This window comes from Ochotona curzoniae, unplaced genomic scaffold (genome assembly GCF_017591425.1).
Source record: "Ochotona curzoniae isolate NIBS_2020 unplaced genomic scaffold, NIBS_Ocur_1.0 scaffold_4505, whole genome shotgun sequence".
Taxonomy (NCBI): Eukaryota; Metazoa; Chordata; class Mammalia; order Lagomorpha; family Ochotonidae; genus Ochotona; species Ochotona curzoniae.
The window spans coordinates 16809454-16825621 of record NW_024467118.1 but is presented as its reverse complement, the minus strand read 5'-3'; positions in this window follow the sequence as shown (position 1 = coordinate 16825621).

The window sequence follows — 16168 nt, the reverse complement described above, 5'->3', positions numbered from 1 at the left end:
GTCACAGAATTTCCAGATAGTAAGAGAAATAAAGAAGAGGATTTGGGTTAACAGATGAGAAACCAGGAGTGTTTTACTCAAGAGGAAAATCTTAGCTTGAGGATGTCTTTATAGAACGGGATTTACCTTTATCTTTTTGCCCCAGAGAGGGAAATTACATCAAATACTGGAAGCTATAGGAACCAAGATTTAATGCATCATTGGGAAGACATCCATTACTATTCCAGTGTTCTGAAAATAGAACTGCTAGGCCTGTAATGCACTAGAGATGGTGTAGGTTGATTAAAGCATCAGATCTTATGAACAAGAAAAATGTTAAGGTCTTTTAAAACCAGAAAATTCTCTGGTTTTATGTTTCGTAGCTTCTTTTATTAATCTACTTTACTTCTTGAGCTTTTCTTATTCCACCAAGACCTAAATTAATATTTATTTCCCCTTGGGTTATACAACTCAATGATTTGCTACTTTGAGTAGTAAAACACCAAAATATTTTGTGCATTATATGACCTAAAGACACACACACTAGCATTCCTGTGCATGTGTGTGTGTGTGAGAGAGAGAGAGAGAAAGAGATTGTGCAAAGCTGCGAGATGGAAGGAACAGGAATACAGATGGAATAAGTACCCTTAAAATTGCATTTCATCAAAGCTAGGATTTTGCTTTTTATATTAAAAAACATATTTATTCAAGCAGATTTATTTGGCCCAGTACTCAACCTAAGAAGACATACAGCATTTCCTCCATCCTGGCACTGATTTTCATTCCCAGAAGCGCATATTTTACTGAATAAAATGATACTGACATCAACAATGAAAAATTAATTTTTTTTAAGTTTGGGAAAGACTTAGTTGTGTGAATGTGAGGACTCTAAACTGTAGTTTCTTCAATAAAGTGGGTGCAATAAAAGTATTGCAATCTCAAATTTTGAGATTTAAATATAGTAATTTTTGTTAAAAAGCATTTATCACTTTAAGGGTGCTTCATAAAACCAAATAATCAACAAATGATATATATTTATCACCATTATCATGGATTTGATCATAATCATCAATGCTCCAATTAACCCATCATTTTCAATAAGCTAAAATACAATCCTAATTTAGTCAATAAATAAATAATTGGGCTCAGTTTTCTGAACTGTTAAGATGAGAATCTTGATATTATCAAGTTATTACAATTGTCTCTATTAATTTGAGAGACATAATACTCTAGAAGAAAGCCAGAAAGAGCAAATATTTCTAAAACTATGCCATTTTAAAATTTATTGTATTAACAGCAGAGTAGTTTGACAAGATTGTGAAGGTAAAAGAGAGCATCAATGACAGCGAGAAGCAGTGAGAGAGCGTGACAGAGAACATGCATGCGTGATTGCGAGATACTAGCATCCCATGCTTCATTCCCCAAACAGTCACTACATTTGGGGCAGAGCCTGGCCAAACCAGGATGCCAGGGCTTCACCTGGGTCTCCACATCAGGACCCAGACATTTCAATAATTTCTCCCATTTTTCAAGGTGCATAAACAGGGAGCTGAATTGAAAGAAGAGCAGCTATAACTGAATTCTCCTCTAATGTGAAATGATGGTGTCAAAAGTGCCAGATTATGCCCTATACCACAATAACAAACCTTAGATTTTTTAATAGCGATCTCTTCTAATTTGCACTTTTATTGCAAGACTGCTTTTTTAAAAAAAATTGTATTGCTTAAGATGCAAACACACACACACACACACACACACACACACACACACACACACTTGTTGAATGATTATAACCCAAATTCCATCAATCTTTGGTCTGGGGGTTAGACTGAGGCCAAAATCAAGAGCTTGTAAAATAAAGTATGTGTCCCGTGTGGATGAAAAAACCAATTACTTAAGCTATCACTGCTGACTTTGAGGGATCTGTATTAGCTGGCAGCTGAAATAAGGAGGTAGAGTAGGGGATCAAACCTAGCACTCAAAGGTGTAACATGGTCTTGGCTGTTATCTTACGTGTCACCTCCACTCTCAAGTTTCTATCTTTTTGATAATGTAGCTAAACATTCCTATAACTATTACTAATTCATATAGTATGTACAAATAACATAACATACATGTAACATGCAAATAAATGACAAGTGATTGCCAAGAGTTTTATATAATTAGTGACTTAAGAGATTCTTAGTTAATGTTTTTGCTCTATATTAGGAAATTAACTTCATATTAATATTCAGTCATTGAAAATGTATGGATTTATTAATCAATATTTATTGGAAAGGCATATTTACAGAGAAGAAACACAAGGAAACATTTTTTTCCCATCTGCCAGTTCACTCCTCTAATGGCTGCAACAACAAAAGCTGAGCCAGTGCAAAGCCAGAAGCTTCCTCCTGGTTTCCTATGCAGGTAAGGGATCAGAAGGCATTAAGTATCCTTCACTGCTTTCCGAGGCCACAAACAGAGAACTGGGTAGCAAGCGGAGCTGCTGAGACATCAACCTCTTCCTATGTAGGATGCTGGTCCTTGGAGATGGAGAAATGACCAGCTGAGCCAATGCACCAGACCAAACTTAATTATTTTAAATAAACATTTATTTAATTATTTGAAAGTCAGAGTTACAAAAATAACAGAAAAGATGGAAAATGAGAGAGAGAGAGAGAGAGAGAGAGAGAGAGAGAGAGAGATCTTCTATCTACTTCCCAGGTGACCACAACAGTCAAACTTGGGCTAAGCAGAAACCCAGGGTCAGGAGCGACATCTGGTTCTCCCACGTGGGTTGTAGGGGCACAGGAACTTGGGCTATGTTCTACTTCTTTTCTTAGGCCATTAAGCTGGATCACAAGTGGAGCAGTTGGTACATGAAGCTGCGCCTTTATGGGATTCCAGCTTTATATTCTATCGTAAAACAACAACAAACCCTGAGGTTACATTCTGATGAAATAAACACTAAATAGTTTTAAAATATAATTTTAACTCCACGTTTCCTAAATAATTTGTCTTTGTTTCTCTCTCTCTCTTTTTTTTTTGTTTTCCTTTGAGCTATTCATTTGTGAAACTATCCCGCAAAACAGCCTCCAGCTCTATTTGTGTAACACTCGCCTCTTCTTGAGTGTCCTTCTGTATTCTGCAAAAAAAAAAAAAATAGATAGTATTGTAATTGTTATTTGTCTTTCTATCTCTAAATCATAGTTTCAAGGAGAGCAGTGGCCCATGGAATTAATGTCATAAGATTATCAATTGGCGTGAACTTCAAGAAAGTAAATGGCTCACAAAACAAAATTATAAAGGTAACGTTGAGTCATCCATGATTTCAGACCCCAAATACAAAGATAGATTCTTCTCTTAAAGCATATAGAGTTTCTTATGATAAATAAAACTTGACTCCTTATAAAATGAAGTCACATTCTCTGCTGCTAAAAAAGGCATCATTGGTTACTCAGAGCAGTAACTGGCTCACAATTCGTGCCTCACCAATTATATAAAATGAAGCCTTCACAGCTTCCAATAGGTAAAGTATATTGACATGTTGTGATTTTTCTCCTAGGTCAAGGAAAAGAAATGTGAAGTAGAGTTTGAATGGAATGAGGTATCATTGATCTTTGAAGAGTCAGTGAATAATGTTTCAAATGGTTTTCATGCAGGAAAAAATGGATAGGGGGAGGGGGATCAAGCAAAACTCACTAAGGCAACTGCATGTTTTTAATCCTACAGTGGGAATAGCCCGAGACACACTAATAGAAATACTCATGGTTTTTAACAAAGAATCAGCTTGACTGAAGTATATCATTCGAAGTATTTTAAGCATAGGATATTATGTCAATTGTTGTATGTGGCCAATGAGGGTTTTAACACTTTCCAAAGGCTGAAATCCAAATCATGAAAAATAACTCTTAGAATTTTTTAATCAGTATCTACCAACCCCACGTTTCAACACAGATTTTGCTATGATCCTTATTTGACCTCATTTTGAATACTACCAAGAAAAATTTAGGGAACATTGTTCTAGTGATTGTAATAATAATAAAAAAAAATCAAATAAAATGTTCCTAGATATTTTCAATAGGTAGATAGCATCCTTCTCCGTAGCAGTTTTTAGTTATTTAATAATATTATTTGCTTTGACGCAGAATTTAAGAAAAATCAAATAGGTCATGTCACAGTTTATCATTTGCAATCCACCACTTGAATCATGAATCAGTTAAAGTAGCTTTACAAATTAGCAGATTTTACTACGGAACTTAGCAATATATCCAACATTCATATGAAATAAATTCCTTAGCAAAAAATAAAACACACACTATAACAAATGTATGAAGAGAATGAATTGAAATACTGTCAAGTCTAGCATTTTTGTTGCATTTTCTTTCAGCTTTTGTTTACCTGATACTGACATTATTATCTCGAAATTGGAGCAATCATGACACATACCTTTGTGATTTCCCCTGAAAATCGTATGCATATTTCTACAACTGGCGGATAAACTACTTCCCGTTTGCAGTAGTTCTTGACAGACAAGAATTAGATTCTTTTTTTTTTTTTTTTTTTTTTTTTTTAGTATCAAGCTCTGATCGTTTATCCAGTCCTCGAGTTTATTTGCTCATTTAATTTTTTGTTCGGGGTGTACTGATTAATCCAGGTTGCAGGAAGGGAAATAGGGCGGGACGCAGAATGGACAAAGCGCATGTTCTCCACCGCCTCCATGCCTGAACCTACGAGCGGCGAGGGAGAACAGCGAAGGTGTCATCATTCGTCCTTCAGGAGCAGTGCACGCGAGGCAGTCCTGACCCAGAGGTTGGAGACATTACAGATATTTCTCATCTCCATGAATGCAGTGCTTTGCTCTGGTCTATGTGAATGCCATAAACACTAAGGACATGACCCTTCAAAGAGTGCTTAATCTGATGGAAGATCTTCTTTCTGCTGATCCACTGTCCTAGCGGTCACAACGGCAGGAGCTGAGCTGATCCGAAGCCAGGAGCCAGGAGCCTCTTCCAGGTCTCCCACACGGATGCAGGGTCCAAAGTCTTTGGGCTATCCTCGACATCTTTCCCAGGCTACAAGCACGGAGCTTAATGGGAAGCGAGGCCACAGGGATTAGAACTAGTGCCCATATGGGCTCCTGGTGAGTGCCAGTTGAGGGCTTCAGCCACTAGGCTATTGTGCTTGGCCCTTGAAATTACTCTTATGAACTAATGCATTAGACTTGGAATTCCATGGTGATTTAAGAAAAGTTCAGTCAGCTCCTGCACCCATGTTACTCAGAAGGCAGAATTTGCTGAGACCCTGCACCACTGAGAGTCCAGAGTTAGGTCACATGTGGTTCCTTCAATGAGGATATTAACAAGGTGTGTTTGTCTGATTTTACCTTACATTTATGCAGGCGAGCTTCAAACTACAGCGGTTGTGGAAATCGGCATTCTGAGAAATCTGTCAATGGTTTCCTTGCTGATCTATGTACCAGGTTGTAGGAAAAAAGCAATGGTTAACAAGTGCCAAATAACCCTTCCCTGGAGCACTCTAAATTAAAAATCTGTTGGGAAATTTTCTGAAATAAACAAATCATTAATTTGTTAGGGTTACAGGGGTAATTCTACAAAGAGTTTTAACACCATCCAGCCCTGGAAAATCACTACATTCATCTTTGTCAAACTTTTATTGAGGGGAACTTTGGGCCTGCAGAAAAGACGAGTGAATACATAGTATTATGAACCTACCTGCACAATCCTGGATTTAACCATTTTGTTTTGCCATACTTGCTTTATCTAATTTTGAGAGATATGAATTTAAAACAAAGTAAAGACATTGTGGTATCTTCTTCCTATGCAAATCTTTTTCACATTTAACTATGATAGCATTGTCACAAGTAACAAAATTAGTAACGACTCTGTAATATCATCTGATATCTGGTATATTTTGAATGTCCTTAATTGTTTCCTCAAACACTTGGCTTGAAGAATCTGGTGCTTCTTATGCTTAAGTGTTCATATAAACCTCAACGGATCTTGCTAAAAAGCTGGCTCTCACTAGTTTAGGAACTCGGCCCTGGGCCGGAGAGCATGGTTGTTTAACTAGCACCTGTGTTTTTTTATATTGCTGTTCTTTGTATCCCATTTTGAGTAGCCAGCTTTGTGGAATATCCCTTGTGAATTATCTGATTTCATCCTTCTGATGGTATTGCATCTATTTTCAGCATAGTAAAATAAAAAATAAATTAGATAACAATGAAATATGGATGTTTAAGGTACACAAACAATTAAGCGAAAATTTGTTCTCTTCATTCCAAATTCTGAAAGCACCTACAACAAGCATATAAGAATTTACAAGTCAGTACTATTATAAGACAGAAATAATAATTAAAATTTATCAGAAATTTTAACATTAACGAGAGAATGCTATCAATTTATGGCAGTGAACATGATCTAGTACAAAACAATGACGATATCTTTAATAATATTTTACTTGCAAATTTTTAATTATGGAGAAAGCAAAGGTCTGAACATGCATGTTATCAAATAAATCAAAGCCATTTTTTTAGCATTTTAAAATGAAGAAAGCAACTCCAGGTTTTAGAGGATATTGAGTCTGTATCTTCGAAGTACATCTCAGTTTGATCTACCAAGTTTTCCAGAAAAATGACACAGTGTATCGTACTTTATGAAGCTCACAAGATCTCAATTACCAAAGCTGGACAAAAAGGATGGCAAGAAATGATAATTACAGGCTCACTAAATTTGTAAGTATAGAGGCAGATGTTACAAATAAATTCAGTAACAAATTCCAAAAACGCAAGATTATATATTTGGCAACACAGACACACTGCAGTCAGCTCCCTTGTCTATAAGGAAGAGGGAGCTTGAAAATGTAAAGAGAAGAGGGGCATGTAGCAGTGAGGGCAGAGGACCTCTCACACAGAGGAGGGAGCTGTGCTGTGGCGCAGAGGGCAAAGCAGCAGCTTGATACACTCGCTTCCCATGTTGGAGTGCTGCACTGGAATGCCGTCTTGGATGCTCTACTTCCTACCAACTTCCACTAACCACTAACGTGCCTGGGAAAGTATGAAATGATGACTCACATTTGCAGACATCTGTGCGCACTTGGAAGACCTGCATTGGAGCTCTGGGATTCTGACTTCCGCCTGGCCCAACCGCAGCCACTGTGGCTGTTGGAGAAAGCCAATCAGTGGGCAGATCACCGTTTCTCTCTCCCTGCTTCTGCCTCATCCTCCCTCTGTCACTCTTCATGTCAAGTAAATAAGTAAATAAGACATTTAAAAGGGAGTCAGAGCAGAAGGTTGAAGTAAGGAAGCTTTAGTGCTTGATGTTGTCCCAGATATGTAACTCTTGATAAGGCCAATAATAAAAGCTTTAATGAACAAAGATATTTCTGAAATGTGTTATATTGTCTCAGAAGTATAGTGATTTGTCATTCCTAAAGGACAGACATATATGGTAAGATTGTCTCTGTGTGTATGTGGGAGAGATTTAAATATGAACACAAAATCAATTGATTTGGAAGCAGATTTTTAAAGATTCAAAGTACCCCACTGTAACTCTGTCAGATAAGGAGTTATGTGTATGATTGTCCTAATTTTATAGTATAAACAAATTGAAAACTATGATGTATTTTTTTTAAGAATGCAATAACAGGGGCTGGCATTCTGGCATAGTGGACTAAGCTTCCTCGTGAGATTCCATATCCCATAAGGGTGACAGGCTATGTCTCAGCTGCCCACTTGTCATGCAGAGGAAACTTTTGGCTCCTCACCTCAGGTTACTGACCAGCCTCGTTGTAGCCAATGTGGTCATCATTGTGGAGTAAACCAGTGGTTGGAAGCTGGCTTGCTCACTCTGTCACTCCTTCTCTCAGGAACTCTGCCTTTCCAATAAAAGAGAATATTTTAAGATACAAAAGCTATTTAACTGGAATCCTCTTAGATATCTGAAAAGGTTTAAACAATTTATATTTTGGAATATCAATTCTATTAAAAGGAAAAATGCAATTTGCCTCATTGAAAATATACAAAGGTTATAACTTTTTAAAATTAATGAACAAGAGATTTTAAAATATAAGTTTTACTAAGACAGGGATTGAAGCACATGTAATTTTTTTTTAAAACTGAGGCATCAAGGACAAATGCTTTCCATAGAAGATAATACATTTACATTAGTTAGGTACAAGCTTTTAATTGGAAGAACAGTGATTATAGAATTCAAAATTTAAATGAATTTAAATATGGAAATTATAAATCATTCTTCTTAAAATAGTGAAAATACATACTAAAATAATCCTGATTTCTTCCTCTACTTTTCATTGCAGATTTTACAAAGACAAATTAAAAAATAGGGTCTAATGAATACACAGGAATTACAAAAGGCAAAATAAAACTTCCATTGCTTGTCATTAATTTTCTCCACATGGAAATGCAGATATTATAATTTACTATAAATAATGGTGGATTTTAGAAGGTTCACTGAAAAATTTATAAAACCAGCTTTATGCCTGAATATCAACAACAAATATTTGAATCACAGATTATGTGATATAATTTATAATATCAATAAAGCTTTGTTTTACTGGGGAATAAATTCAGCAAATGATGTGTAGAATTTTTCATTATAAATAATGAATCTCATTCAGAGAAGCCTAAAATAAAGGAGAAACTCCCTTTGCAAAAGCCTTTGTTGTCACTACCAGTCAGTGGAGTAAAGAATACCGCGAGATCATCATCATCTCTCTAACCTGCAGACCCACACAGATGGATGTGACATGTAACGTATTTCTGTAAGCATGTTCAATGTTATCAGGTAATGTATGAAGCTATGCCAGCTTGAGGAAACACAAGGGAGATATCTGTGACCCCACCACAGGTCTCCTCTCGAGATCCACACAGCACGGTGCTGCATAAAAATAGGTAAAATGACCATAGAAAAAAAAAGATCCCAATAGCGATATATAAGCAAATACGACATATGACACACGGTATGACATTTTACTATAGGACAAACAACTATCAAATTAGTACAATTTACATAGGTAGTTACTGCTAAGAAGATGGATTTGGGAGCTTGAGACACATCTTAAACTGCCTTTCTAAGGCGATTGGTAGTTTTTGTAATATTTTTATGCCTTATTGGTCAATGTCATTATGTTTCCTGTCGAATGCTACTCTTGTTTCAAGTATTTCTATGTGTCACTATCACATCATATCTTTACTCAGAATGACCAGTTTCCTTCCATCCTTTTGTTACTGAGTTTAAACAGTTTGAAACAGTAAAAGAAACGCATTTGAGAGAACATGCCACAGTGGAATATCATTAATTTTTGTTTAAATTCTTGCACAGCACTAAGTAAATAATGTAATGGAAGACTGATGAACTAGGACCAATTAATTCAGAATATCATGAATGGGAGCCTATTAACGACGAATTCTAAAATTCTGTATATATACCTGCATTTTTCTAGGAAGACACAGCACTTCTGGTGTTGAGCTGACCTATTTGGATATCATTTTCTTCATCCTCAATTAGAATGTTTAAAGTATATGCTTTTTTTCTGAGTCTTCTAAAATTCTTCATTAATATAACATCTAAGTTTATTGACTCTTTATAAAGACAAAAAGAGTTGAGGGCCTCAAGTTCTGTGTTCTTCTTAAAGATTAGCTATTTGTTATTTTTTAAACTTAGTATCTTTTGAGCTTGATGCATACTTCCACAGTAAATCTACTTATATCTTATACTGAAAAAGTTACAATACTAATAGGCAGAGCTGTATCTTGTACTGTAATTAAGAATGAACAATGATATACTTTTGAGTGTTAATTTTCATGAAGTGATAGAAAGCTGTATCAGGATTGCTTTCGAAAGATGTCAAAGTCATGGAATTGTCTGAGAGTTGGCAGGTATTGTCAACTGATGTGACATTCCCATTAGATTTGTGAATGAAACTGGATCATCAACTGGCAGCTCTGAAGACAATCATCTTTATAAAGTCCAATTAGTGCAGCACCTGCTAAAGCATATATACATTGATGGAGAAGAGAAGTCTTAATGACATTTTACAGACTCCTCACTGAAAAAGCAGCTCTATACTCTGCCTGCCTTCTTGTGTAATAGTTTAATGAAGTGATACTGCAGGTGAAGGAGTGTACAAACTTTATTCCCAAGTTTGTGACATACCACATGCCTAGACAAATTTAAACACAACAAACGTGATTTTGATAATATAGAAGAAAGATCATCCTTTCTTTGGATTCCCTTGTGGTATGTACTATTTTATCTTTCACTGAGTTGTCCTTTTATTAAATTTTTGTTGACGGAAGTCCTTCTGTTCCAGTCTTCATATAAATAAAATGCAGCAAAATTCTATTTCTTGCAGTAGAATATTACTGACTTTTCAAGATATTCATAAATGAATTGCTTACCTAACAGAAATTATCCATGCATTATTCAATCAGCTACTCCATATCACATATATCTATATTTATAGATAGAGAGAGAGAGAGAGAGAGAGAGAGAGAGCGATAGATAGATAGATAGATAGATAGATAGATAGATAGATAGATAGATGATAGATAGGCATGAACTCCGGGAGTTCCACCCTTTGTCTTCTAGTTACAGCTTGTCTATCTTATTATAGGTTATATGCCAGGTAGGAGTAGCAGACAGCTTTTGCATCTCTTCATGCAATGATCAAGATTTAACCTTTCTTAGATAGTTATCTCAGGTTTCCACTTTCAGAAAATAGCAAAAAAAAAAAAATCTAATTAATGAAACCTAAGGTAGGAGTCTGGTCCAGAATATGCTATATGCTTATTGACATTTCTGAGCACAGAGACTGGAATGGAAATGTACCTGTACCATCCTGGCATAGCAAAACTAAAGTTTAAATTCAGGGTCTGCCACACAAACGCATTCATAAATCTGAATTAGATATCTGAGAACATGGAAACAGAATGATGAACGGGAAGTAACATTCAGAAACACACATGAATCAGAGGGAAGCCTGATACCCAAAATTCAACAAGATTCGATGAGGATATATGTGATTTAGATCAGTTCCACTTAGTTTGTGATTTTCCGTCATGTTCAGATGATCATGAGTTTATTATAAATATGTAACGATGTGTCTGCTTTATGAAGAATCAAAGCAAAATTAAAACGTAAGAATACTTGTCAATACTGGATAGCATATGTGCAATGTTAAATACTAGAAGACATATCAAAATAATTTTTTGGAAAGATAAAATATACAAAGTAGTTTTTAACATTAAAATTTTGGAGATTTACTGTGTTCCCCTTTAAAAAAATTATTTGAAAAGCAAATTGAGAATGAGAGAGACTGAGACATACAGAGAGAGAGCCACAAAGGCCTGTGGTGAGCCAGTTCCCAGCCAGGAGCCACATGTTTGTTCTGGATCTCCGACCCTGGTGCAGGCACCCAAGGACCTCATCCTCCCTCCATGTGTTCATGTTCTGTCAGGCCACTTTTTTTTTTCTCTGCCAAAAACGTTCAGTAAATTTCTGAGTGAATGATGCTTTAAAATGCCTGAACTGGATACAATGGACGCTGACACTTAGGTATATTTTGTGAACTAACATTAGAAGATAAATGATTTATAATGTGATTCTTATCTTTTCTCTTTCTAACTGGAATGAGGAACAAATGGTAATGTGAGACTATTCTATCCTCAGGATTAAGCCGGCATCAAAACCCTAATGCCTTGATAGACTTAATCGATAGATGAGTGCATCTTTGAAAGCAGTCATTCTCAACTCACAGAGTAAAATAAGTGTTCATTCTAAGAAACTACAGAAATAAGCAAAGAAAATAAACCTGCATACTTGTGCAATCTCATGCTGTATAAACAAATACATGTTGTAGGGTAATGCAAAGCATGGGAACACATGGAAAATTTAAATGCACACATATTAAAATGTGTACATATTGAGAATATAAATGAAATTAAATTTTAAAAATATTTAGAATTCACCTGCTACATATTCTCCCAGAAAAGTAAATTCTTTGTTACTCAATAAAGAGGGAAATATACACAATGAATGTACTGCCAGTTGGTGCAACTCCTTGCAAATAAACTGAAATCTACAAAAAGTTAATACATTAAAATACTCGGCAAAGCTTATAATTTAAGGAATGCAAATGGGAGGCTTAATAAGCTGCTTATGAGAATACAGATGTATGGAAATTTTCTGGAGGGTAACTAAGAAACATTTATCCAAGTCATTAATATACTCACACTCTTTTACCTAATTATCCAATTTTGGGGATATATATCCTAAGGAAATAACCAGAGACGCTAACAGTGAATTATGTATGGGCATATATTGTTGCAAGTTAATGGTAGCAAAACATTTGGTTCAGGCATGCTGTCCAATATTAGAGAACCAATAGTTGTTTTTTTTTTCTCAAGAGAGAGAAAGAAAGCCATGAGAATTGTTTAAAGGTCATGTATAATCAATAATCTTCTGAAGGATAATCCTGTTGATCAGTCAATAAGTCAAAATAACAATCTAAAATTATGCTTCAATAATTTATGAAAAATACAAAAATCCCCTACACCAAATTGATTGTAGAGAAAGAGCTGATACTAGGCAGAAGTCCATCATACATATTTATTAATTGATGCATTAATAGCGCACAGCATATATGAGAGCTATGGAATAACGACTATTTCAAGTTGCATAAATCAAATATATATTAAAACAGAAAAAAAGTATAGGTGTGATAAATATCAATGTTTCCCTGTAAGAATTGGTTAGCAAGTCTCCTATCCATGAGTTAAAGCAAGGCTCCATGGTATGATGGACATGAAAATGATGTGTTGGGATTATTAAAGCTAGAAGCTAATAAATCTTGCCAATTCCACAGAATATTCTTAGAACACTCACTCTGAGAGTTTTTGATCATCATGTAAGAAACCCTTCTACCTAGAGTTTTCCTAAACATAAGGTAGGCCTAAGGAGAAGACATATAGAAAGAAGCATAAGAGTTTGGAGCTGTCCCAACTTTTCTAGTGCAAGTGCAAAACACGTGCCTAAGTAACCTCTGAATGTCTCCTGCCTAAGACATCATCTGTGCATCACTACATGGAAGTGCTTGAGTAAAACCATCCAGCTAAGTCTGTGTGGTTAAGCCACAAAACCACACACACACACACGCACACACACACACACACACCCCAACATCAACAACAGGAAAAACACAGGAACAAACAAGTAAACATAGAATTTTAAGTTTTTAATTATCCATAAACCTTGGTTCACAGTAACAGTGAGAGAAACAGGATTAGAAGACAATCAAGAGTTTTTGTTGTTGTTTTGTTGTTGTTGTTGTTGTTGTTTTTCAGAAGTGTCCAATATTGTAATGCTGGGTTAAATTTATACATATCAGAGTGCTGGATCACATCCCAGCTGCTGCTCTGTTTCTAAATCCAACTTCTTGCTAACACATCCAAGAAAAGCAATAGATGATGGTTCGAGTACACAAACCAACAGTCTCTCTCTCTCTCTCTCTCTCTCTCTCTCTGCCTCCCTATTGTATAATGGTTTTTTTTTTTAATATTTTTTCTTATTCACATGTTAAATCTAGATGGATGGTCACCAAAATGAGAATGTTAACTGTTCTAACAATCTCCAGGATTCAGACATTTCTGTTAGTCATTTACGTGTTAAACATCACATTCCAAATGCTGAGTTGCTATGATAGTGCACTTTCTTCTGTTGCTCTTCATTTTAATGCAATAAATCTACTTTTCACCATTAAAAATAATATGTTATAGATTGGTAGATTGCTGGAGCACAACCTGTATTCTTTGATTCCATATTGACTAAGGTCTTTTTGTTTTATGTCAGGAATGAATTTCAACATTTATTTTTGAGGACTGTTTTTCTGCCTCTAGTAATATAACTATGTAGATTTATTTACATGATTAATTATCTGTTGCCATTAAAGCATTATATTGTAAGATTCCTTCTATCTCACAAATAAATAGCTAGAAACTGTTCTTCACCAGAATCATTTTCATTATACATTTTGGGCTAAAATCCACCAATTAAGGGATCTGACAGGACCCATAAAAGACATCAGAGAGGAGAGAGACTATTCTAAATAGATAACTTGCAAATTGACATTTTCAAATGTATGGATTTGAAGAAACTTTCTGATAAGATGCTTGGGATTTATGTGCTAATTAACAGGATTCCGAATTAAGTAAAACGAAATGATGAACTTCTTTAGATTTATCTCATCGGTATATTCTTAAAAATCAAGTGTCAACGATGACTCTTTGTGGGAACTTCTCTGCCCTTTATTCATCATGAATTTGAGTATCTGTGCAGGCTTCCTGTTTCAGACAACAAATCACTTTATATTTCATGAGGGAGATAATGGCGGTGTGTTTTTAAACAACAAAGCTACCTTTTGTTCTTCAGAAGAGTCCCATTTGCCACCAGCTGCTTCATTATGAGTCTCCGCATTCTGGACACGTGGATTAATTCATTGCACTCCTCAGTCCTCTGATAAGGGAGGACCACGGAATGTTTTACAGCAGATAACGTGTGAGGACAGGGGAAGTGTGTCCCCCAGGCCAGACATTTAATTGCTGACACAAAGCCCTAGTGCTTTTCTTTCTGCTACCACCATCTGTAGTGACAGATCTACCTATGTGAAATGTAAAATAAGCACACAGAGCACAGCCTCTTGTACACTCACTACGCGTTTGTAGCACGGTGAAGACGTAAATATTGTTGTTTGCCAGTCACTAAGAGTTCATTCCCATAGAGTAGCAACTTGGGGGTTAGAATAACTACGGACAGAAAAGTTTTGTTAAAGTTTGGAAGGATGCTAATGCAAACTCAGTATTGGTGAAACATTTTGGAGAAAAATTTTCACCTTAATGCATTTACAGCTTTGAGGGGGAAAAGGTTTCGGAAAAGATACTTGGTACTGTTTGGTGCTGATTGCTCATTGCAAGTTGCAGTATTACTAGAAACAGCTCAGAAAAGGATTGGTTGCTTTGAAGCAAGCAAAGAACAAAGAAAGCATAATGCAAAACCTTAGGGGTATTTTTGGTTGGAAAGACACACAAATGCTGACAGACAACATAACACAAACAAACTCAAACTATTTTTCCAGAAAAAATACTAAATAAAGAGCCTAGCGTTCATGACCATAGACAGGACCCTTTTATGGATGAAGATGAAATCTGTTGGATCACTGTAGAGACAATACAGAAAATGGAAAGCAGTGTAATAAGTAGTTTCCAAATTATCCACAAATTGGATGAAAGGAAAAAAAGTCTGGAAGAGAGGAAGAAGAGAAATGTAACAAATCTAAGAGTATCTGGAGAACAGCAGATAGGATATTTTCTCATTGAGATGACAGGACTACAAATGCTAGAAGCAATCATTTACAAGAAATTTGTACCACCAAAGAAACTATAACTCTAACCATCAAACATTTTTTCAGTTGAGGATTCACCTGAACCCATTGCAAAAGAGTGAATGAAATCTATGCTTGTCCAAATACCACCATAATCATAAGTTCCCTCAGTCAAAAATAAATAAATAAATAAATAAAGGCCCAGTGCGCTTGAACTCTCCAGGATCCCATATAGTCACCGGTTCTAACTCCTGGTCCTGTTTTCCATTCAGCTCCCTGCATGTGGCCTGGGAAGGCACTCCAGGATGGTCCAAAGCCTTGATACTCTGCACCCGCAAGGGAGACCTGGAAGAAGCTCCTGGCTCCTGGCTTTGGATTGGCTCAGTTCCAGCCACTGCGGCCACTTGGGGAGTAAATTATCTGACAGAAGATCTTCCTGTCTCTCCTCCTCTCTTTATCTCTGCCTTTCCAATAAAAATAAATAAATCTTTTAAATATATATATATATATATATATACATATATATTCCATATATATGGAAACACCCTGCAAGAAGATGGAAGGAGAGGCTACAGCCATCCACAAAGTGGACCCTCTTCTCAGGGTCCAGGACCTGAGGTTAGAACAGCGATTTCCTTCCCTGTGCAATGGGGCTGTCGCAGCCTCTTCTGGGACTGCAGTTTCTATGGAGAAGTTTTGGACTCTCATTTTGGAAGCAGCAGCCATACTGTGCTTATCCTCCTGTTAGAACTTTACACTGGTACACACATCCTCAAGAGGAATCTGGCTGCTA